Here is a 24,093-nt window from a genome sequence, read left to right as displayed (position 1 = left end):
CACTTTTCATTGCTATGAGGGTTTGATGGTGATCACAAAATACCAGCCAAAGCAAAATAAAATTCAACTAATGTAACCAGGATTCTACTGTATTAAGGTTTGAAAATTTATGTTATTCTGTGTTGTATTTTTGGATTAATGAAATGCAAATGTGTAAACCAGTCTATACTTCTTGCCCTTTCATTTCAGTTAAGTCCACACTATCAATAATAAGACACAAGTGACAACCTGAAATCTAGAAATAGCAGCCATCTTCCAGCTGCTCATTTTTGGTACTGTACTCAGAATAAGCATTTTACTTTCACTAACCAGTCCAAGTAATAGAAATGCCCATTTTTTTAAGCCAAGCTCTGTATTATATAACTCCTCTACAGAAAATTTTGTGCCTCATTGTTCTCTACTACACATATAAACTGTTGGTCTCTAATTTCAAAATAGAGCACTAAATTCAGCTAAATGCTAAATTGTACATCTAGGAACAAGGAATGCAGGCCATATCTACAGAATGCACAGTATTGTCAAAAGCGGGGACTCAAAAGGTGGAATGCTGCCGATTAGATCTCTAAAGAAGCACACTGTGTTGTCTCAAATTATAAGATGTTCTATAATTTTAGAAGATGCCTTAAATATCTCTTTGTATCATATCACATAAAACACCCAAGGACTTTTCAATGTTTCAGCTTCTGTATAGCCTAGCAAATGCAATGTACAAGGGAGAATAGTAGATTTAATGTAGTTTATTCCTATCCAATTTTTGGGTCATTACTGGAAGATGGAAAGAAAATCTGGAATATAGCGCTATCTGATTTGAGTAAACCTGCATCAGAAGGAATTACCTAAAAAGCATAAGTGATCCAGGAATGGGGTTTTCTGTTTTAAAGGTCTCAAGCTAGCATATTTAAAGCTAATTCAGTGGGTACCTCACTGAAAATATTATTTTTATCTTTAAACAGCTACAGTCCCATAATGTCTGTACTGTGTGCCCTTCGTTATTGGCAGGGTTCAGTTTCAATCGATAGCTGTCTGTAAATGTCACTTTCAGCTGACCCACGAGGCAGAGCAGAGACCCCCGGCACTTTCAGTTGGGAAGCGAGTGGGTCCATGACAGTGGGGCTGCAGCAGGCTCCTTTGCTGCTGCAGGCTGGTGACGTCCCTGCAGGAATAAGTGGCATGGGAGGAGGAGGAGGAGAAGAGCCCAGCCTCAGAGAAGTCCAACCGACTGCTGAATGGCTCCTTCCCTGGGCGGGAGCCTTTTGGTAATGGAGTGTCTTTCCCTTTCCCCATGGCCTGGACTCTGACTCCTCCTCATGGCCCAGGCCGAGTCTTTGCTCTGCCCCAGCAGGACCACAGCCTTCTCCATACCCGGCACTTTCAAAGATCAGGTGTCACCGGTGCTGCAGCAGCACAGGCAGCCCTCTCTGGCTCCACCATCAGGGCCTATCCCATTCATTCATCAGCCATGAGGGTGGGAGCCGTCCCTGGGCAGCAACTATGTAGCAGCTCTCTGCAGCTGGGGGCTGGTCCTCCTCCTTGCAACCTGGCTGGGGAATCTCTGCTCTGCTGGGCCAGGACAGCAGCTTCCCTTTCATTTTGCACAAGGGTCTCTTGGGTCCCTGCAACCTCCCCGTCAGTCCTGGGAGCTCCCGGCAGCCCCCACTGTCAACACTGCCCTTGTCATAACTATAAAGGGAAGGGTAACATCCCTCCTGTGTGCAGTACTATAAAATCCCTCCTGGCCAGAGACTCCAAAATCCTTTTACCTGTAAAGGGTTAAGAAGCTCAGGTAACATGGCTGACACCTGACCCAAAGGACCAATAAGGGGACAAGATACTTTCAAATCTTGGTGGGGGGAAGGCTTTTGTTTGTGCTCTTTGTTTTGGGGGTTGTTCGCTCTTGGGGCTGAGAGGGACCAGACATCAATCCAGGTTCTCCAAATCTTTCTGAACAAGTCTCTCATATTTCCAACTTGTAAGTAAACAGCCAGGCAAGGCGTGTTAGTTTTTATTTGTTTTCTCAACTTGTAAATGTACCTTTTTGCTAGAGTGTTTATCTCTGTTTGCTGTAACTTTGAACCTAAGGCTAGAGGGGATTCCTCTGGGCTCTTTAAGTTTGATTACCCTGTAAAGTTAGTTTCCATCCTGATTTTACAGAGATGATTTTTACCTTTTTCTTTCATTAAAAGCCTTCTTTTTAAGAACCTGATTGATTTTTCCTTGTTTTTAGATCCAAGGAGGTTGGATCTGGATCCACCAGGAGTTGGTGAGAGAAAGGAGGGGGGATGGTTAATTTCTCCTTGTTTTAAGATCCAAGGGGTTTGGATCAGTATTCACCAGGGAATTGGTGAAGAGTCTCTCAAGGCTACCCAGGGAAGGGAATTAGCACTTTGGGAGTGGTGGCAGCGGACCAGATCTAAGCTGGTAGTTAAGCTTAGAAGTTTCATGCAGGTCCCCACATTTGTACCCTAAAGTTCAGAGTGGGGAAGCAGCCTTGACAGCCCTAATCCCAACCTCCTGCCAGCCTTAATTTCTAGCAACTGTAAAAATAAAAATAGTTAAAAATCACAAAAAGCTGATAAAAATAGGGGGGAAATCCTTACAAATAAAAATGTATATTGATTGTCAAAATTAGGAAAAATATAAATCAAATTCTGCCAAGCCTAGTTATTCCCAATAATCCATTAAGCATTAAATCACCTATTGGGCATTCAGGCAGTACACATTCACCCGATAGATCTGACATCTGGAAATTGTGCAACACTTTGTTTTGCATTCAGAACCTCTTTAAAAAGGAAAGTCCTTGCTCAGAATGATACAGAAAAAAATAGACATAAAAATAAATCTCCACACCGTGGTTCTCGTTTTAAAAAAAGATGATACATAATGCATCTTGAAAAGATTATTTCTCCATACTACCTTACATGTTGCAGAGATGATACTCTTTTAGTTATGAAGTATATAATGTGCACTTTCACATATCATTTGCTGTGGTAGCATTTGAAGTGATGACCTAATTGACCTTAGTTTTGGTTTACTCTGAGCTAATATTTCAAAGCACCTTTGAGATTGAGGGCAGCACATCATCACCTAATAGAATTTTAAAATGTCTAATTACGTATACCGGATCCTTCCAGGTACATAAACTCCTCTTGTCGATGGGAATACTGCTGTTTTTCCTACTGTCATTCAAATTGCTAGGGGCATGGATTTATAGACCGTGAAAGTCATATGCCAAACAATCCTGAACCATTTGGGGTTTTATTTTGCCAGTTGGCACAATTGATAATTGTAATCATGCAGAAGTTTTCAAAGAATCTCCCATGTTTCTCTTGCTCTTTAACAAGAGAAATGAGGTTTGAGTCTTGATAATGTACTTGGCTTCTTTTCCTGATCTCTTTTCCTTTAGCGTTCACAAGTGCTGACATTGCTACATATGAAATAAAAGCGAGAGAATTAAAAACTGACAGTAGTAGCTGCAGAGGGGAAAAAAACTCATTTCCCTCTCATGAGCTTCCTGGAGACTTTGGAGAATTCACATAGCAGGTCACGGTTGTTTAACTCCTATCTTTTCCATGAGTGCATTTGAGGAGACTGCAAGAACTATGTCAAGGTCATGTTTACCTAATTCTAATGAAGCAAAGCATAAATCACAAATTGTTAACCGTCCACTGGGACTAAAAGTGTAATTTTTTTAAACAGCTAAGTAATTAAAAAGGCAAATGTGTTCTGTGGTAAAAGAATGTTATGATATTAGATAAGGGAACAGTCCATAACTATGTGACACTATTAATGTGACCAGAAATGATCTGGTCTCTTAAATTACTTTATTTCCCTTAGCAGAATATTAATTTCAGGTGAGTAATTTAAATTTAGTATCATGTTCTTCTGTGCTAGATATGGACTGGCTACAGAGCTTGCTTCTGATGAGTGCATAAGATCTTTTAATACACTGCCAAGTATGGTTGAAGTTTATTTAAATAAGGTATTTTACACACAGTGTCACCTAGTGGTTGAATAATATAATTACAGTTTAGCATTCCATTACATCTCCTTTAAGTCCTACATTCCTGCCATTTATAATACTTACATTATCACATTGTCTTTGAAGTTCAGTATGTCTGTTGAGTGTCTCTGAATCAAACTGGTTTTCTAGTTACATGATATGAACGCCCAACAACTTGATCCTCTGCTGCATAGATGCTGACTGCATGGGTGCTTTAGAAAAAAAGTGGGTGCTCAGCCCCCACTAGCAGCCCCCTAATCATCTCCTTCCCCTCCCCCCAGCACCTCCCGCCTGCTGGTGATCAGCTGTTCAGCAGCATTCAGGAGACACTGGGGGGAACAGGAGGGGGAGGAGTAAGGACAGGAAGAGGTGGAGTGAGGGTGGGGCATGTTTGGGGAAGGGGGGCAGAATGGGGTGGAAAGAGGTGGGGTGGTGGCAGGGCCGGGGTAAGAAGAGGTGGGGCAGGATGGGGCCTTAGAGGAAGGGGTGGAGTTGGGACTTGGCCTGGGATGGAATGGGGGTACCCCCGGGGAAAGCAGAAAGTCAGTGCCTCTGTCTGTCGGTCCATAGTTGCAATGACTAGCTGTCAGTTTGAAATCCATGAGTCTTTTTTTCTTGTTCTGCATCTGCCACCTATAGAGTTTGCTATGTTGATTTTTCTTTCTGAGGAACAAACTGTAGATGTTGCTGATTTCTGTTGAACTTTCCAATGTCCATCTCAATCACATATGCTCTGGGTGCTGAATTCTTTTTCTTTACAACAGCTAGAATTGTCCTTTCTTTTTCTCCATCCAATTTGACATGAACATGGTCACCAGGTTCTAGACCGGCAGTTCTCTGAGTGACATCTGTTGTAAAAGTTTTCATAATTCTTTTACCCAATTTGGCTATTTTCTTCATGCCTGGCCACTTTAGAGTTAGTTTCTTTTCCCAAAGTTGGAACAGTAGTTCTGAGTTGTTTTCCCATCAACAGTTATGCTGGACTGTATCCAATGCCTTCTATTGGTGTTGATCTGTAATTCAGAAGAGCAAGGAATGGATCTTCCTACTGTAGGATTTTCTTGGCTGTCTGTTCAGCTCTCTCAGCCTCCCCATTTGCTTGTGGGTAATTTGGGCTGCTAGTAATATGATAAAAATCATATTTCACTTGGAACTACTTTAAATTCTGCTGCAGTGAATTGTGGTCTATTGTTCATCATTAGTTGTTTTGGAATACCAAAGTGAGCAAAAGTGCACTTCAGTTTCACAATAACATTGCAACATTGTCTTTCGAGTACATTATTTCTATATACCTGGAAAAATAGTCCACGATGAACAGGTAATGATGTCCTCTGAATCTGCATAAACCTGTAGGTAGTCTCTTCCAAGTTCCCTCTGATAGAGGTGTTTGTACACTGTATAGTTGAGCATTGGCTCTTAAGTTGATTAGTAGTAGATGTCTTCAAAAGTCCAATATCATCAAATCCTCCATCCAATTCTTACACCTTTCTCACAAGGCCCATCATGCTGAAAACATTGTTCGTCTTTGATCACATGCACTCTAAATCCATAGCTCTTGCCTTTGTAAGCTGTTTCTACGGTGAACTGACCCATGCTGTTCAGAATACCTCCAGGACAAGTCAGATCCGTATCAGGTGACTTCATCTCTGGGAGGGGTTGAAGGTTACTGTAAATCCCTTCTGAGGTGACTATGACATCAGCTCCTGAGTCAATTTTAAAGTCAATAATCTTACCATGAATATTCAGTTTCACTCTCCAAATAGACTCTATGCCATCACAAGTGATAGATATCAGGCACTTGATTGTCTATAATATGAGTCAACTCCCTGACTGCTTTGGTAAGGCAAACAGCTGCAAAAAGCCCATATTTCATGCAATCATTCTACTGTGCACCTCTGGCTTGACATGCCTCATCTCTTGGGACATAACGTTTTCCACACCTTGTGCATGTAGCTGGAATTTGTCCCTCTTAGCCTGGGAGTTCTCTCTGCTTGCCTCTGGGGTTTTATGGTAATGACTTTTTAACACTCAAGTGTCTGTTCATAGCTTCTAAGCTCATTTCTGGTTTTGTAAGTTGCTCCTGCCTTTTGTTCTGTTTTGACTAATTCTGACTAGTTTACTATGTGTATACCTGTAGCCATAGGCACCGACTCTGTGGGCAGAGCACCCCAGGGGCCCAGGGGAAGCTGATGCCTGTGCCTGGGGCTAGAATTAACTCTTCAATTGTAGCTGTTATGAGTTTTTTGTCTGTTAACCCAATATCAGAGACAGGCTGATTATTTTCATATTTTGCATTCCCCCCAAAAATCAAAGTTTTCAGACAAAGTATGCAGAGCTGTCATAAAACAGTTCACATTTTGCACTGGTTTTTGAATTCTCTGGCGAAAACATGCTCTTTCATAAAACACATTTATCTGAGGTATAAAGTATGCATCAAACATAGTAAGAACCCTTTTATAGTCATCTTTGTGACTGCCTTCAGTAAAGTCAAAGGATTAAAATATATGCTCTGCTTTCTTCCCCACATTTTAAATTAAAGACTCTACTGGCATATCTACAATTTCTTTGTACTGCTTCGTAGCAATAAGAAATCCTGCAAAATATTGTTTCCAGTCTGTCCATTCTGAAGATTTGTCAAAGCTGAAGTTCTCTGGGGCATTGAAGAGTGGCATGTCAAGATTCTGCAACCTTTGTTGCTTTGTTCCTTCTGTTTGAAACTTTTGTTGCTGTTTTCCTTCTGCTTCTGTTCTTAATCCCATTGTTGACACCATGTCATGTTCTTCAGTACAAGATATGGACTGGCTACAGAGGTTGCTCCTACACTAAAAGTATTCATCATTAGATCCTTTAATATTCTGCCAGCTAGGGCTGAAGTTTATTTAAATAAGGTATTTTATACATAGTTCCACCTAGTGGATGAACAGGATAATCGTTTAGCATTCCATTACAATTAGCAACCAGCTTCTTAAAATTTTATTTAATTATTTATTTTATTAATGGAGATATCCCATCTCCTAGACCTGGAAGGGACCTTGAAAGGTCATCGAGTCCAGCCCACTGCCTTCACTAGCAGGACCATGTTAGAAGTTGCTAAAATGCTGTATTAATTTCTCCTCCCCTTTATTCACAGTATTCTGTTTATATTAAATTGGTTGTTCTGTCTGCCAGATTGTGCATTGGTACTCCCAGGGTATTTTTAAAAAATAAACAGCTCATTGCAAACCTGCTGTTTTATTTGAAGACTAAATGTAAATAAATCCCAAAGATAATTCAAAAATCACCCTCTCTTGAATGGAGAATAGCTCCCTTAAAGATGTAAAATTAACTAATAGTTTCATAAGCTAAATGATTTTATGGCAGTTCTGTCACCCTTAACTAACATTGAATAGTGCCTTACTCTGTGAGCAGTGCCACTGAAATCAGTATATGGGTGGCATAATCTGGCCCTCTGAAGTCATCCATTGTACACAGGGGATGGGATGTAGGATGGCTAATTTCTCACCACCAATTTGGAGATACACATATTTTCCATTAATACTGTCTTTGATGTATCTGTTACTGTTAAAATTTTTGTTTGTACTAAAGCTCACATTTCTCACTTATACTACCACATTGTGGTGTTTCCTTGGCAACTGAAGAAAACACCACAAACTTCATTGAATACACGGGCAATATGTGCCAATTTCTTTACAGTGAGCGCCATTGAAAAGTCAATGCTTACCAATAGTTATCACACAATGGTAGTTGAGACGCCACATTATTTCCTAATCAAATGAGAGGTGTTCATCCTCTGGTATGAGAAGGAGGCAGACACTATTTTGTTGAAACTTGGCAAATATTAACTATTTAATAGGAAAAGTTTTGCTATCATGAGGCTAGAACAACAGGAGTGATTAGAGTTACAAGACATTGTTTGCAGTGTTGTTGTAGCTGTGTTGGTCTCTAGATATTAGAGAGACAAAGTGGGTGAGGTTATAAAATATAAGATATGACCTCATCCACCCTGTCTCTAGAATTCCCAGCAGGCTGAGCTAGAGGGGGGAAAGCTCCACTATCTCAAGACAAAGAGATTACTTTATTCCTTACCCACCACAGTATAATGAGGTGTTTACAGGGCAGCCATTAGAGGTGTCTGTATAGAAAGTGTCAAATGTTATTGTAATGTATCTTCCCAGCTGATAAGAGGTGGCATTCAGCTTCCATACTGTCACACTGACAGCGCAGTTAACTAGATGCCATCAGCTTGCATAAAAATATGGAAACCAAAAGGGTTAACATTCACTATACCAGCCACTTGTTTTCTTTGTAGTGCTCCCCCAGGCACACCCCTCAAATTGTCTTAACAATCAGAACAAGTCAAAGGCCAGCTTGAACAAAGGTGTCTACATCTTCCAAAGCATAGAATTCCCCTGGAAAAGAGACCAATATCAAGCCAATGGGTATTTGCCTGAGTAAAGATGGAGTAAAAACTCACTTGGACAACAGGATTTGAGCATATAATTATTAATTTACCTTTTATGATTTACGAGGGATGATAATGATAAAATGTTGCACACACTGTCTCTGTTGATCAGGCCTTGATATTGCCTAGCACGAAGAATCAAGATATGAAAATGCAGGAGCTAAATCAGTCCCAAGATGCAGAAAATATATGTTTCTCTTCCAGGAAGAATAAAAGCCACTCTGTGATTAAACATTTATATTGTACCCATGAGGGAATCCAGGCCAGGAGCTATACAAAGTTTTTTTCAGTCTAAACTCAAAAGCTCTGACTATTTTGTTTTTAAGAATAAAACCTAAGAACTTTGAAAATATAATAAAACTGAAACCTAAGACTCTTGCAAGATAATACTCTGGTAAGAACTATTCATCAATACTTACTTCATGCAGTGGACTTATGCTGCAAGGTTCAAAAAGCTTTGTTGCAATTTATTATTTCACAATCCAAATACCCTGTGTACAGTTGAGTACCTGAATTCAATAGCTATCCAGAGAATTAGATAAGTCATTTTATAACACCACTAGCTAAAACAGCCAATGGTAATTAGAACATAAGTTACTAGATTTTATTGTAGAGGCCTTGCTGATATAGGGCTCCTTTTTCATAGAAGCCAAGATGTTGTACAAAAGAGATTTGTGTTACTTTCTTCAGGGGTTGAATGAACATCAATAAACCAGGCACACATACAACTTTTCCAGTTAAATCACATTCTCAGGGCCCTTCCACACTACAGCATTACCAACAACCTTATTAATGAACAATTCCACAGAATGTTGTATTGCCTTTACTGGCAGGTAGTGACATAGATAACAAATTGCCCATCTAGTCTTCAGATGGAAGGACACAGATGAAACTGACTCTCCCTGTGGCTAGCATGGCAGTATGTGTGTCACAGAAGAGAGCAGCTCTGGTTTCACTTCTGAAAGCTGTGTGTTCTGATGAAAAGAAGGTGGTGTAAAAAGTTAGATAACTGGGATTCCTTAAATGACAGATTTCTTATCCTGATCTTGTCTTGATTAAATATTGGTATCAGAAATAAACAAAATTCCCTTCTTTTAGAAAGATTGTAATTGGCTATGCTGCAGATCTCACAGCATCTTGAACTACTTCTTGCAAATGAGTTACCACCTATGTCTATTTAACATGCTCATATGGTGAAGCCCAAATGTTCCTAACAACTCTTAATGCTCTATTCATTTGAAGGAACATATCGCTTATTATTAGAACATGTGCTTCTTCCAGCGGCAACAAGGGGTTAAGTCATGGTACACAGAACTACAGAACAAACTACCAAAAAGTTTCTCTACACTAAAACTTCACATTTTGGCAAATTTTTAATCATATGAACAGGAATACATTTCCTTTGCAACCAAGTGCCTGAGGAAGCTACAATACCTGATACATTAAACTAATGTATATTCTATGTGCTGTTAAAAATCAAGAAATAACTGCTCTAATACCAAAGGCATTAGTCAGGGGAGGGGAGGGGAATTTTGAATGCTTTGTTGTTATTTACAAATATCTACTAACCAAGAGACAAAAACATGTTGGTGTATAAAAGAAATTTTCTGAATTATCAGATCTTGGTGACATGTGAAGCAATTTTTGGTCCCAAACACACTACTTATGCTAACAATCGATGGAGTTATCATGTGCGTGCCTTTTTTACTGCTTGAAAATGATCCAGTATGACCCCTTTGAAGTCCAAGTGATTGCATCTGTTTATGGCCTGTGGTGAGGTTGATCCTGTGACCTTAAGGTTCACATGGAATAGGTAGTTTCTGGTGGGGTATTTTTGACAGTCTTTAAGTGAGTGCATGTGTTTGTCAATACAGTACTATCAAGAACCAGTGGATAGCAGGGGCAGACTGGCATTACACACAATTCTTACATTATTATGGTGATTCAGTGATGAGTTATTGACTGGTTGGTTCCTGTGGTTTAAGAAACAGAATTCACAGACTAGCTTGCCCCTCCCTGAAATAGTTTTCAGTAAGTAACTATGTCATCCAAATACAGCAAGGCCACAGAATATGCCATAGATTCTAAAGAGTGAAAAGTGCGATAGGCCAGCTCTTCCCAACAGCTGACTAAGAGAGTCTTGTTAACATATTTTATTTGTTTCAATTTTATAGTACCTATTTTGAATTCTAAGTTCCACACAAAATTAAAATTTCCATGTCAAGTTCAAAATCACATACAAAACTGCCCCTGAAACAGTGCTGAACAAGCTCATTAAATCATAATAATAGAATAATGACAGTAACCCTGGATCAAACCAACTATATCTCCCATCTCTCTCTGCCCCTTCCTACGGGCATTAGTTTGAACTGGGTGCTCACCTTTCTTGCAGTAAACAGAGGCTCTTTCATTACTAACCATACATTTCTTTTTGTGAATGCGCTATTCTGGTGAAATCTGAAAACTAGTGGGGGAAATTTAGAAAGACAAATGTGTCTTTCAAAAAAAAAACATTTTTTTTTTCAGTAAATTATTTCTCCACGTATTTTGTGTAATTGAGACTGAAGATATAAGTACATTCTAACAAACTGATAACTACCTTGGAAAACTGATCAATATGAATCTAAATCCTTCCTGTGCCATCACATGTCACTTAGGGATGAACAAGGCTCTGCCATCCCCGTCAATCATGTCGTTTGCCAAAATGGCTACATCTTGTTGTGTTTCTACAATTTAACATTTTACAAGGATAGGTTGTTAGCCTCTCACTCAATCTCCAACCTGGAGGATCAGTGAACTGCTTTTCTTCCTATGCTTTGACCTTGCAGCTTGAGTGACCCACCAGGAGATAAAACACTCACTGGCATAGCTCTCAGAGAAATTGGAACACACAGCTTCCCACCAGGGGAAGGTGGAGTCCCCAGGAAAGGTGGAAAAACTGATGCTTTCATGTCATATTGCCAGGTTTTATTACCACCATTATTCTTGTCCTAATTACCAAATGTACAAACATGACACACTGCAGGCCCGCTGAGGTACTTTGCAGTGCCTGTAGGCTGTACTGTAAGGGTAGCACAACACATTTGTACAATACACACACATGCTCTTTTATCACTCCTCTGGTAATGAAAAATCAGTAGTAAATCAATTAAAAGTGTTAAAGCTATTGGCAGGCTAAGAAGTAAATACTGACAGCATGGCAAATTGAAAGGCTAATTTTGGGGATGAGAAGGATGGCATAAAGTAGGTTTAGCAGGAGGTTGAAAGCTTCCGTTAAAGTAGCCAAGGATAAAGCCACCGCATGTGTGCAACTTAATGAATGCTAATTGAGAGCTGTGAGAACATAAACAGGGAAGGACACAGAGCATGTGTTGGAGAGTTTGTTCATGAAGGAACAGTATACATGCTGAATTACTGAATATGAAATAAAGGCAAGGTAAATTATGTATCTAAGCTCCATTTTTTTGGTACAGACAGATTAGTATGTCTGTATGAGAGCATATACCATGTCTCTTTTTTCTCAATCATTTTTTAAAGACTTGTAGTCTCTGGAAAACCTTTCAAGCAGCGAACTGTGTTTTGTGTTTGTTTGTGTGTTTCCATCCCACGTTCTAGCTCTCCAAAATAGTTAAAATGGGACAATATAAACCTGTGGATGGATTGTTATTCCTTTTCTCTGGCTGACACAAAGCATTTCCAGTAGGAAGGAAATTGTGCTGTGACTCACGTAACATCAAATGGCCCTGAAATACAATAGGTTCCAAATATCTCAGGGAATGAGAGATTGGCAAAATTTATAACAAATACATTTAATGGCATTATCAGTTTATCATAAAAATGTTATGTCTCCAAATTGGTTTCATTTTTATTTCCAAATCATAATCCCCTTCTCTCAGACTCTGTTCAGTTTCATCTCATTTCTCCATTGGTAGCAGAATCAAGTGGTACTTATTACCATGATATTTCCTTTAAATAAAACAATGTAGCTTTGTTATCAGAGAGATTCAGAAATGTTATTTCAATCCATAATTGAATAAAAACCTATTGTCACATTTTATATTGAATAATTTCTCTTATCCAGTATAGTAAGAAGTACATTGAGCACTTATACTACTTTAATGTATTGTTGACATTTAAGAAATTAAGAGCAGTTCCTTCTTAGCCTGGCGCTTCACATGAAGGCACATCAAGCATTATGTTAGGTGTACCTTGCTTCTGGAAACCAATGAGAGATTTTTGCCACAAGTCAGTGCAAATCCATCAGTGTGATCACTTTTTTGAAGGAATTTTAAAATTGGGATTCCTTTCGGAAGCATCTGATCTCAAATTAATCATAGCCACTGTGGTACAAAGACCAAGATGTGTTAAAATGAGGTCACTAACATTAGGGATGGCTGGAATTCAAAATATGCAGACGTTCACATTAGATGCTTATCCAAATGGCTGGAGTCTACAAAGTTGGGATGGAAAGCTCGTGGGAACAGGTTTTCCTGAGACACTTCTGGCTTCCAGTGTTGTCCAAAGCACAACCCCTTGTTCAGTACTTCTGCATCTATCTTAAATAAGAATGTGCAGAGGCAGAAAAAAAGGAAACATTTTTTTAAAAATACAGGTTTAACAACTTAATTACATAACATTTAACTTAATTACAAATGCATTATAAGTATCCATCCTTCTCCCCCACATCCTTATGCTGTCTCTATCACTGTGATATCTAAACACCTTTATTAAAGGGGAAGTACCATTTTGTATCACATACCTAGAGTACCATTTGGTTTCTCATATGGAACATATATATGATCATATGTTGACTTAGATACAAACTCAGATTTAAATGACCATTTTCATTTAAATGACCACATCTGTTTATGCATATAAACAAAATATGTAGCATAATCACTACTAATCAAATTGTGAAGATCCACCCAGGCACAGAAAACTAACCCCATAATCCCATCCTACACTGAGAAATCGTGAGGCACTCAGATGCCATGGTGATGGGCAGGGTCAGTGAATCTAACAAGAGAGAACAGTTTCCTGGGGCAGGAGAAAGGAAACTCTGAAAGGATCCCTTCACAGAATTTCCTACAAATTCTTCCATTGGCATCTATAATTTACTACCACCGCCAAAGAATAAGGGTTCCCAAACCTAGGGGGAACCCACCAGAGATCACAGACATATCTTCAATGGCCTTGTGCCTCTATACTGCCTCCTGCCCCTTTGGAGACATGCCGATTTAACTCTTGAGCAGATTCCCTGGAGAATGTGTGGTGAGGAGGGACAATGTGCATCCTCCCCAACCCACTCCCTCCTCTCCACATGGAGAGCCCCCATAAAGTCTAACAAAGGAGGGATGGTGCTACACAGGTCCCTCAGTTCTTGCATTGCCAGGAATAAATCCATGAGCAAGGGGTTCCCTTAATACATGGCTCCAGAGGAATGACTGGTCCTCCATCCTTACTCAGGATACTTTCAGTGAACACAGTGGAAGTTTGACTGAGTAAGGATCACATAGAGACTGCAGGGTATCGCCCCATGGATGTAAAACACATGGAAAGTTGGATGCCCTTTCCTCAGGGGACATTAACCAAACTTTCTTTAAATTGGCTTTTGTTTTGTGGGGCAGTTTGAGCACAAGTCAATAGATCACATTTTATCCTCACCAATTTTCTGATTTCCATATGGCACATTTTTCACTGTTCCAGAACGATTCAGAAAACAGTGATTACAGAGAAAACACTATTCATTTCAGTTCCTTCACTTGACTCCAGCCCAATGAGTTTGCCTACACAATATTTTAAACAAATTAATTTTAAATAATTAAACAACCAACAAAAAGGCACGTGGTGAAATGGTAGGACACCATTTACCTTACCCTACCATTGGTCTTTTCTTTGGATGGCAATCACACAGATGACAAGATGCGGAAGAGACTTTCCTCATGGCACACACATCTTAATGAGCTTTGCGGGCACTTGTGGGAGTGGATGCTTTATTATTGTTTAATCTGCTGTTAGTAGCCTGACAGGGCTACCTTGTCCTTCTGGAAAGGGATTCCTATTATTTTGTGCCATCCTTGATTTGTAGAACTATGTGAATTTCCTCCATTTATCAGTAAAGCTCTGTTCAGGGTTCACTCACCTCTCACTACATCTCTGCTAAGGCTAATTTCCTTTTACTGTAGATCAAAGGAAAGGATTTTGTTTTTTTCCCTCGCTGCACATGCCAGTAAGTTACCTAAGTAAATCTGTCTGCTGGCTTTAGGTAGCCACCTTTCATTCCCTTCCCCCCTGAATTCCAGAGTCTCTTTCTTCACCAAGGCAATAGGATTTGATCTTACTGTACTGCGTAGCTCCTGAGAAGTGACAAGCAACCTCAACCCCATTAAAGAAAAGGCAGGACTTGCATGGTTTGGGCATTTGTCAGTTTTCACTGTGGTTTTGGAAAGGCAAGCAATTAGGATTGTGTATGGAGGAGCTATCTTATCTTAAATAAGTAGGGTTTTTTCCCCCTAGGGTTTGGTAGCTTTATATGGCAATTGATTCTTACCACCCTTTGAATCTTCTGTCTCTAGTTTAGTTTGGTGCCACACTCCAGTGATTCAGGGTCAAATCATTTCAAAACATAAAAAGTAAATTATGAATAATCTGCTATCCTAAATATCACTATGACAAATGAAGCTACACTAAGGTATAAATTAGTGCTCAGAACAGAGTCCTTCAGTTTCCAAACACATTCTGAATTGCATGTAATGTTTTCCAAACCTCAGTTTCAGGCCATATGATTTATTCGCACACCAATGTAAATCGGTGCTTTCTCAACATGTACAATTCTGTAAACTAGTGTTAATGTCAAGTTTATATTGATATTAACCAAAATGTTAAATGGCATACATGATTTAATTTCTTGATGTACATATTTGCATAGTGTTCACAGATTAATAAATTATTAGATGTAAATCATATGTAAAACAATAGCTTCCATTTACAGTGTAAACTTCATTAGTCATGTTCTTACAATTTGTTGAGTAAAACATTAAGCATATAAAAAATCTTGTCTGGACTGCTATGAAGTGTAAAGCAGAATGGTCTAGTGGATTGAGCATGGGTCTGGGAGACTAGAGCTCCTGAAGTCTAATTCTGTCACTGATTCACTGGGTAGTCTTGGGGACTCATTGAACTTCTGTCATTCTCAGTTCCCACTCTGTACAATGAATATAGTAATATTTGTGTCCTTCAGGGATATTTTGGGCATTAACTGCTTAACATTTACAAATGGCTGTGTAAGCACCAAGGATTCTTATTATGACATGATTTTTTATAAAAAAATATTGGTGTGATTAAATTAAGTTATTCAGCAACCTTGTAGATTCATATAGGGAGACCATTTACATTTCAAAGAAATAAATGATTATGCATGAAACACACAGGACAAAGGTTGTTTATAAGGCACACCTCCTGACAGTGCAGTACAAAACAGTATGTTTGTATTGCAGGATAGGATCCTTTGTATGATTACTATCACAGACAAAGTTGTCAGATTCTGAGTCTCACCCTACTCCCTTTGTTCAGAAACCTGTAACCACCCTGATGGGGATTTCTGCAGTGTGGGAAAATCTTCAGCAGCAGTAGAGCCAACGGAACCAGTTCTTACACCTCCCTCCCCACAAATGGGGTATACTGGGGACAGGTTAGAGTGAGAATGGGGAGAGGTTGGAACATGATGCAGTTCAAAAAAACCCAGCTGGGGAATGGTCCCTTGGGGAATTTTTGTTTTAAAAGCTATAATGATATAAAATCAACATGGCACACATTAAGTGGATTAAAAGCCAGGGCCGTCAGGGAGGGTGGGGGGCAAGTGGGGCAATTTGCCCCAGGCCCTGGGCCCCGCAGGGGCCCCCACGAGAATATAGTATTCTATAGTACTGCAACTTTTTTTTATGGAAGGGGCCCCCGAAATTGCTTTGCCCCAGGCCCCCTGAATCCTCTGGGCATCCCTGTTAAAAGCTGGTTAACTGATAGGTCTCAAAATGTAATTGTAAATGGAAAGTCATCATTGAGTGACTGTTTCTCTAATGGGGTCTTGCAGGGATCAATTCTTGGCCCCTCACTATTTAACATTTTTATAAATAACCTGGAAGAAACCATAGAATCATCACTTATAAAGTCTGCGAATGACACAAAAATTGGGGAACTGGTAAATAATGAAGAGAACAGGTCATTGATTTAGAATGATCTGTGTCACTTAGTAAGCTGGACCAACCAAACAATATGCATTTTAATATGGCTAAATGTAAATGTATACATATAGGTACAATGGAGGAGGCTGCACTTACAGGATATGGGGGGGTGCTATCCTGGGAAGCACTTACTCTGAAAATGATTTGGGGGGTCATGGTAGATAACCAGCTGAACATGAGCTCCTAGAGAGACGTTGCAGCCAAAAGGGCGAATGCAATCTTTGGATGCATAAACAGGGAAATCATAAAGAGGAGTACAGAAGTTATTGTAACTCGATTTTTGGCACGGGTATGACTGCCGCTAAAATACTGTGTCCATTTCTGGTGTCCACAAGTCTAAAAGGATGTGCTAAATTGTAGAGGGTTCAGAGAATGATTAAAGGATTAGAAAACATGCCGTATAATGATAGACTCAAGGAGCTCAATCTAGTTAGCGTAACAAAAAAATTTAAAGTAAAAAGTTACAATCTATTAAGTACCTACATGGAAAACAAATATTTGATAATGGGCTCTTCCGTTTAGCAGAGAAAGGTTTAATACAATCCAATGGCTGGAAGTTGAAGCTAGACAAATTCAAACTGGAAATAAGGAATACATTTTTAACTCTGAGGCTAATTAACCACTGAAACAATTTACGAAGGATCATGATGGATTCTCCCTCACTGACAATATTTACATTAAGATTGGAAGTTTTTCTAAAAGGTATTCTTTTGAGGAAGTTCTATGGGGAAGTGGGACGTAACTAGTCATCAGGCGACATGATCACAATGGTTCCTTGCAGCTTTGAACTCTATCAATCTACCTCTATATTTGGCTGCTCTAACCTATGCCTTTTGTGGGGGCTAGGCAGAGAATCAGGAATCCATAACTGTCTCCCTGAAAGCTCCCTTCACTCCTGCACTCACCAGAGTTAACTCATATGGCCCCATATGAGTTATCTAATACGATGTTTCTTAAGGCATGTCTACACATACATTTGGTGAAGGCGCTCCATGCCAACAAGAGAGAACTTTCTTGTCAGCATAATAAAACCACCACCACGAGCAGGAGAAGCTATGTTGGCAGGAACGCCAACACCAGCACTTATGTTGGTATAATTCATGTCGCTCAGGGGGGTGGTTTATTCACACCCCTGAGTGACATAAGTTCTGCCAACATAAGCTATCATGTAGCCTTAGTAACTCCTCACTGAAAATGCATCATGGGATATTAGGAGCTGAACAAAGGATTAGAGCAGGGATCGGCAACCGTTGGCACGCAGCTCACCAGGGTAAGCACCCTGGCGGGCCAGGCCGGGCCGGTTTATTCACCTGCCGCGTCCGCAGGTTCGCAGGCTGATCGCGGCTCCCACTGGCCACGGTTCACCGTCCCAGGTCAATGGGTGCTGCAGGAAGCGGCACGGGCTTGGACAGTGAACCGCAGCCAGTAGGAGCCGCGATCGGTCGAATCTGTGGACGTGGCAGGTAAGGAAACCGGCCCAGTCCACCAGGGGGCTTACCCTGGTGAGTCACATGCCAAAGGTTGCCCATCCCTGGATTACAGGATGTCTCAAAATAGAGGATAGGTTCTTTCCATGGGCAGCCGGAGCCCCGGACCCTTTAAATCGCCAGCTGAGCCCTGCTGCCGCAGCCACAGGGTAACGGCGGCAGGGCTCCAGTGGTGATTTATAGGGCCCGGGGCTCCCCGCAGCAGCCAGAGCCCCGGGACCTTTAAAGCACCACCCGAGCCCCGCTGCCAGAGCCCCGGGGTTACCGTGCTATATGCGAACCCGTGTTATATCGGGTCGCGTTATATCGGGGTAGAGGTGTATAACCCCTTGTGCAGACACTCTTATTCGAGGATAAGAGTATCCTCACAAGGAGTTACACCAGTTTAAGTATAGTGGTTTATCTATACCAGTATAATTATATCAGTATAATTTCTATGCAGACAAATCCTAAGTTTGAAAATGAACTCTGGTAAATAAGGGCCAATCCAGAGAGGTAATGAAGATCCTGAAATCCCATGGAAGTTAATAGAATTTAAGGGCACTCAGCAACTTGCTTGAGTCACTCATCACCAAGCAGGACCAGGCTTTAGCAGATTATATTGGATTCAGTGTGCGTGTTGCATATTTTAACCGGTTATTGGAATTGCCTCTGGCTTCACAGTATGCTGCACAAAAGAAACAGCAGCTATGGCTATGTTACCTCTAGAGGGAATCACTTAACTTTAAAATCAGCAGCCAGAAAACATGAATGGGCTACCGGCAGGATTGGATACTCCACCCAGAGGAGTGCAGTGGGAGCTCTGACTGCCCCAGGCCTAGAGTAGGCAGTCAGTGATATGAATTTATGAAGGTAAAATGTGTCAAAAACAAAAAAAATCTTATTGTGCCCTGCCCAGTCCCTTAAACTCTGGCACACTGCAGCAAGCCTAATCCTTTTTAGCCAGCAGCACTATAGGTGCTTTAAAAAGAAAAAGAAAATAAATCCATAAGGGAAAAAAGTGCACATAAAAGTGTGGTTTAATTTTTGTTTTAGCTTACAAAAGCCTTTTGTTCACCCTGACTGATCTTAGCCTGATCAAATGGAAAACAAATCTCCACAGAAATAATATGGCTATCTTGTCAGGCTCTCAGATCCTTTTGGGGCAGGAGGGCACACAAAACTTTAAAAGTACTGTTCTCTAGTTCTCCCCTCCCTCCCACTCAGTATCCCGAAAAGTGGAAGGAAGGGTCTGGGAGACAAGCATTTAAAACTAGAGCACAACCTCTAGGTTCCTCAGAGAAACTGGAAAGTTAAAAGAAGGTTAAAGAATTATGGTAGAAATGTTAACATGGAGATTCATACCTGGAATTTTGAAAAATGGCTTGGAAATAAACCCAGTTCTAATTTTCAGTTGGGGGTGAAAACATGATTCTGAGTGGGTTGGAACAGGAGAATTCAGAGGCCAAGCCTCATTATTCACCCAGAACAACAACAGGGAAGAAAAACTAAAGGAGCGGGGGGAAGGGCAGGCCAGCAGCCATGAGCATTTACAACTACATAAATGTAGGAGATTGAGCCAAGGAGAGGAAACAGACCTGCAAGGCTTGGCCTGCTTGATCTTATCACATTTGTCACACAGCAAGAATGAAAACTACAGAAGCAAATGGAAAATCTTCCCTTCCGGGGAAGTAGCAGACTGAGCATTGATGGAAACCTGACTGTCAGAGAGGACAAAGGAGCTAGAAAACCCGTCACTCCTACAGGGGGCAAGGGGGACAGCAGAGCTGCTCTGCCAGAACAAAAGCACAATTATTACTTAAGAAACTGAAGGAATAAAAGAAATGTTAACCCCTTATATGAGAGTTTATTAGAGTTCTTTGAAGGGGTCAACAAACATGTGGACAAGGGGGATCCAGTGGACATAGTGTACTTAGATTTCCACAAAGCCTTTGACAAGGTCCCTCACCAAAGGCTCTTAAGTAAAGTAAGTTGTCATGGGATAAAAGGGAAGGTCCTTTCATGGATTGAGAACTGGTTAAAAAACCGGGAACAAAGGGTAGGAATTAATGGTAAATTCTCAGAATGGAGAAGGGTAACTAGTGGTGTTCCCCAAGGGTCAGTCCACGGACCAATCCTATTCAACTTATTTATAAATGATCTGGAGAAAGGGGTAAATAGTGACGTGGCAAAGTTTGCAGATGATACTAAACTGCTCAAGATAGTTAAGACCAAAGCAGACTGTGATGAACTTCAAAAAGATGTCACAAAACTAAGTGATTGGGCAACAAAATGGCAAATGAAATTTAATGTGGATAAATGTAAAGTAATGCACATTGGAAAAAATAACACCAACTGTACGTACAATACGATGGGGGCTAATTTAGCTACAACAAGTCAGGAAAAAGATCTTGGAGTCATCGTGGATAATTCTCTGAAGATGTCCGCGCAGTGTGCAGAGGCGGTCAAAAAAGCAAACAGGATGTTAGAGATCATTAAAAAGGGGATAGAGAATAAGACTGAGAATATATTATTTCCCTTATATAAATCAATGGTACGCCCACATCTCGAATACTGCGTACAGATGTGGTTTCCTCATCTCAAAAAAGATATACTGGCACTAGAAAGGGTTCAGAAAAGGGCAACTAAAATGATTAGGGGTTTGGAACAGGTCCCATATGAGGAGAGATTAAAGAGGCTAGGACTCTTCAGTTTGGAAAAGAGGAGACTAAGACAGGATATGATAGAGGTATATAAAATCATGAGTGATGTGGAGAAAGTGTATAAGGAAAAGTTATTTACTTATTCCAATAATACAAGAACTAGGGGTCACCAAATGAAGTTAATAGGCAGCAGGTTTAAAACAAATACAAGGAAGTTCTTCTTCACGCAGCGCACAGTCAACTTGCGGAACTCCTTACCTGAGGAGGTTGTGAAGGCTAGGATTATAACAGCATTTAAAAGAGAACTGAATAAATTCATGGTGGTTAAGTCCATTAATGGCTATTAGCCAGGATGGGTAAGGAATGGTGTCCCTAGCCTCTGTTTGTCAGAGGATAGAAATGGATGTCAGGAGAGAGATCACTTGATTATTGCCTGTTGGTCCACTCCCTCTGGGGCACCTGGCATTGGCCACTATCGGTAGACAGGATACTGGGCTAGATGGACCTTTGGTCTGACCCGGTATGGCCGTTCTTATGTTCTTATGCCTTCACACACACACTCACAGGTAATTGTACAGTAAGCTGACCAGCAGCTGCTCAAATAAAACACTAGAATGGTGACCAAGATAGACAGATTATAGACAGACAGGCAGGAATCTAGCATAAGATTCTCTTTTAACTGAGGTGTCAGACTTCCAGGGGAAAAATTGTTGTTGTTTTTTTCTGGATTTTTAATAGGTATTTTTATTATTATTGTTTTTCAGCAACAACTAAAACCACTGGAAAAACTGTGCTGAACAGCAAACTAAAGCACGGCTAGGGCACAAGACAAGTTTTAAAACTTCAATCTCTCTAGTGCAGGGGTTCTCAAACTTCACTGCACTGCTACCCCTTCTGACAACAAAAATTACTACAGACCCCAGAAGCAGGGACTGAAGCCTGAGCCCACCCGCCCAAGCCCCACCGCCCTGGCGAGGGGTCCAAACCCAAAAGTCAAGGACTTCAGCCCCAAGTGGGAGAGCCTGTAACCTGAGCCCCACAACCTTTGGCCACGGGCAGTGGGTCTTGGGCTTTGGGTTTGGCCCCAGACCCCAGCAAGTCTAATGCCAGCCCAGGTGACTCCATTAAAACAGGGTCACAACCCACTTTGGGGTCCCGACCCACAGTTTGAGAACTGCTGCTCTAGTGTCCATCTCTTTGAATAATGTCACCGTGTCACTGCCCTTCCTGCATTACGACATATTCTTCCCCCACTTTTATATTGCTGTTGTTTTATCTACTTGATTAATTATCTGTATTACATTGTTGAAAAAATATTCCCTCTAGCTCTACGGATGAGATAACTTTATTTTAAGTTTCTAAGAGAAGGAGACTTTTCAAATTTCCAGCTCTGTTTGAGCTGTTCTCTGGATCACAGGCTGTGCTATAACCAGCCAATCACAATGCACTGCAGTGTGTGGCATCAAGAAGAAGCAATGCCTTTCAGCATGGCTGAAGAGTAATGGTAACAATAGCACTCAAGCTATGTGACCAGACCAGACAGTTGTGAGAAGGGGTCTTGTAGCTCAGAGCTAGAGTGTGAAAGAGAAAGAGCAAGCCAAAGGGGCAGAAAGGAGCCAGCTGACTAGAAGGTGAAGATATTCACTTAATAAAAACCTGGGTTTGCTGTCACAAAGCTCTGCCTTTCTTCTTCTTTCTCCATAGCTTCCTAAATGATATGTGGTAGTTCAACCCAAAGTTACTGAGCTTGATAAACATTCAGTTTTGTTGCAATTACTGGATGATGTTCTATGGCCCATGTTATGTAGAAAGTCAGACTAGATGATCTAATGTCCTTTCTGGCCTTAAAATCTCTCAGTATTCCTTTTTTTTTCTTTCTGTCTTGTTCCTCCAGGATGGGAAGCGCTCCTAATTTTCTATGTGTTTGTACAGCACAATGGGGCCCCCAACCTGCCTGGCCTCTAGGTGCTACCACAATATAAACTCACTGCAGGGCCATGATCAGTGTTTAGAATTTTTTATTTTAGTTTTTAAACATCTGTAGTTTTAGGCTGCATTGAAGTGGACCTGCCCAAAGAGTTACTGATCGGCAGCTTGAGATAGTCCTTTTCTTTTCTCTCCTCCCTGACTCCCATCATGGGTAATGCCTTCATCTTAGCATGCCCAGTTGAATTCTTCTGTCATTACAGTGGACCGAACGTCTTATGTGGGCATGGGAAGGGAGTACCTTGGCCTCAGCTTTGGCAGAAATCTGATGTTGAGAACCTAAGAGTCTCTGTTCTATAGGACCAATGCAGTGACACTTTCGTGCCCAGAGTTCTGTTTAGTAGCTCCTGGGGCTGGGGAAAGGAGACCCTGTAAACATTTTTGGCAGACAAAAAAAGTCATTCTGGGAAAATGCATTTCATGAACTGAGCTGAGCTTCAAATAAATTTATACCTAATATATGTGTGTTCTGCTATCGTGAAAGTCTTTATATGACTAATCAGTCCTTGAGGAGCCATAAGCTAACTCTGCTCTGTAGGCTGATCACAGTATGAAACCTCCTCCTTTTCCTTTTTTTCACAATTGTTTATTTTAGACCAATTTATTAATTGGTTTTTAATACTTGTTAATCCGTCATGTTCTAAAATGAATATTTGTTTAGAATAAGAAAATGTCTTCACAGCTATATCTGTGTTTAATTAAAATGTGAAACAATTTGCAAACAATCTCCAAAATTCAACTCAGATCACTGACTTTTTTTTTTAATGCTTTCCTGCCTGAGCCTTCACATTTCCAGGGAGGCAGTTCATCAAGGACTACATTGGCCTTACCTACGAGGAACAGTCCACATGGAGAATAGAAACTCTAGGAGCTTCCCCTTAATTACAGACAGCCCCCCAATCTAAAGCAAATACTCACCAGCAACTACACACCACACAACAAAAACACTAACCCAGGAACCAATCCCTGTAATAAACCCTGTTACCAACTCTGTCCGCATATCTATTCAAGGGACACCATCATAGGATCTAACCACATCAGCCACACCATCAGGGGCTTGTTCACCTGCACATCTACCGATGTGATCTATGCCATCATGTGCCATCAATGTCCCTCTGCCATGTACATTGGCCAAACCAGACAGTCTCTACACAAAAGAATAAATGGACACAAATCAGAAATCAAGAATTATAACATTCAAAAACCAGTAGGAGAACACTTCAGTCTCCCTGGACACTCACTAACAGACTTAAAAATGGCAATTCTTCAACAAAAA

Source organism: Chrysemys picta, chromosome 3 (genome assembly GCF_011386835.1).
Source record: "Chrysemys picta bellii isolate R12L10 chromosome 3, ASM1138683v2, whole genome shotgun sequence".
NCBI lineage: Eukaryota > Metazoa > Chordata > Testudines > Emydidae > Chrysemys > Chrysemys picta.
The sequence above is the reverse complement of the archived record's forward strand: the minus strand, read 5'-3'. Positions refer to the sequence as shown.